General features: G+C 35.8%; 1 protein-coding gene across 2 annotated transcripts in view; it reads right to left on the bottom strand.

The window, feature by feature from the left end:
* LOC147467204 (uncharacterized) overlaps window positions 1–2500 on the bottom strand; it is a 64335-nt gene that overhangs the window by 12986 nt on the left and 48849 nt on the right. The gene's annotated exons all lie outside the window — the stretch shown is intronic.

Genomic DNA, 2500 nt, shown 5'->3' with positions numbered 1-2500 from the left:
ATATGAATATATATCAAATTTGGAACAGAATATATACATATATATATTTTTTTAATATAATTATTTTTTTCGCTAATATTGTGCGAATAACATGCAGTTTCATCCTACGCTTAGTTTACACAGGGGGAGGGATTGGTATATAGAATAATTAGCGGGTATTTTTGTTTGTTTGTTTGTTTGTTTTGCGAGAGAAACGAAAGGACATGAAAACTTCAAGATGATGTAGATGATAATAATCAAAATAAAAATAAAAAATAATAATAACAACAAAAATAACAATAATAATAATAATAATAATAAAAGACATCCAAATTACATACGCAAAAAATGAAAAACAAAAAAATAAGAGAAAGAAAATATATATAACACGAAAAAAAATTGTATACATATATAAATTCAAGGTCATATAAAAATCTCTATAAGAAAGTCAAGGTGATATGTAAGCGCACCAGTGAAGTGCTAAAGGGTTAAATATAGCTAAGCTATCTACAAGAATAACAATCTGCATAAATAACCTTCAAACGTCTGGAACTAATTATCAATAATATCTATGTTTGGCCGATAATAGAAAAACAAATTGTGAACTTGTACCGCGTGCTCGTTGAAAGTACGGTATAAAATATCTGTAACAATACGTATGGGAATGATTGTTCAAAACTACCTCTCTTGTCTTTAGGAATAATCTATATAATTATGTCTCAAATGACCGGGGGTAATTAATAATAATGTCGATGTTTAAGCGAAAAGAAAAGCAGAAATAGGAGTGGAGATGGAAAACCCCGTAAAATGTTATGAAAATACGGTACAGACCTTGTACATGTGTAACAACAATGGCTATGCGTGATATATACATTTTAATTCTTCTCTCAAATTAGTGAGAACAGAATACAAAACAATGTCCAAACACCACAATAAACAATACTGATGATGGTGATAATAATAAAATTAATAACAATAACAATAACAACAGCAATATACAGGCAATATCCGAATCAACATTTTGAAATACCGGTAAAAAAAAAAGTCACACAAATCACAAATACATTACTCCATCCCCAAACAACAAATAACAAACAACTTTCAAAAAATTAACCAAACAACAAAACACAAGGCCGCTAACGTAATTGCACATAGAAACACACAAAAAGGAGAGTGTAAACCATTACAAAAAATTAAGAAAATACCAAGCGGAAATATCAGAAGCAATGGAGGACAGACTTCCACTGCGCGCGTGACCTTGACGAAACCTAGCGAGGAGACTGATCAAATTTCGCCGTCTTTTTACCTTCTTTTTTTTCTCTTTCTCTCTCTCATTTATTTGTCCGTGTTAATTATATGTTCATTTATTTATTCGTTATTTCGATTCTTCATTTGTTGATTGACTTACTTATCAAAGATGGCGCTCTTTCTTAAGTCGAGGGTCTGTAAATGTTATTTTCCCGCGTTCACTTTTCTCAACTAACATAATTTCCTATACGGATGTTTTGTAAAAGAAATAAAATGTTTGGCAATAGTTAAAATCTCTATTTTTTTTCCATTTAGCAAGATTTAACGTAAGAAGTTGCCATGGAGAGAGAAGAGAAGGAGGAGGAGGAGGAGGAGAAGGAGTAGTAGTAGTAGTAGTAGTAGTAGTAGTAGTAGTAGTAGTAGTAGTAGTAGTAGTAGAAGAAGAAGAAGAAGAAGAAGAAGAAGAAGAAGGAGGAGAAGGAGAAGGAAAAGGAAAAGGAGTAGGAGGAGAAGGAGAAGAAGAAGAAGCTTGAGGAGGAGGAGGAGGAGGAGGAGGAGGAGGAGGAGGAGGAAGAGAAGAAGAAGCTGGAGGAGGAGAAGGAGATGGAGAAGAAGAGGAAGAAGAAGATGGAGAAGCACAAGATGAAGAAGAAGAAGAAGAGGAAGATGTTGAAGAAGAGGAAGACGAAGAAGACGAAGAAGAAGGAAAGGAATACGAAGGGTAGGGAGATGAAGGAGGAAGAGAAGGAGAAGAAGAAGAAGATGGACAAAAAAAGGAAGGAGACCAACAAAAAGAAGGAGAAGAATAAGAAGAATGGGAGGGAGAAGAATGAGAACATTAACAAGAGGAAGAAGAATTCTGAAGAAGAAAAAAATACACAAATCACGTCTATCATGACATTCTATTTCCTTCTTTGGCCGACGAAGAGGAAACGCTAAAGGCAAAACACGAAAACACAAGCAACAACAGAAAGTAATAAGAAAAAAACAATAAAAAAAGAAAAGAAAGAAGAGAATTGAATAAAAAAAATCGACACACATCATGTCATACATGTCAACAGCGGTTATGACTGTTCCACCAATTCATTCACCTCAACTTCACCACACTCCTCCTTAACAAGGGTGAGGGAGGGGAGGGAGAGGAGGAGGGGGAGGAGGGGTAGTGGGGAGGGAGGAGCAGGAGGGGTAGGAGGAGGGAGGGGGAGGGGGGGAGGAGGAGGAGGAGGAGGAGGAGGAGGAGGAGGAGGAGGAGGAGGAGGAGGAGGAGAGAGGA

This window comes from Penaeus japonicus, unplaced genomic scaffold (genome assembly GCF_977035675.1).
Source record: "Penaeus japonicus unplaced genomic scaffold, GWHDUDI00000001_assembly GWHDUDI00000037, whole genome shotgun sequence".
NCBI lineage: Eukaryota > Metazoa > Arthropoda > Malacostraca > Decapoda > Penaeidae > Penaeus > Penaeus japonicus.
This window is presented reverse-complemented; position numbering and strand designations above follow the sequence as displayed.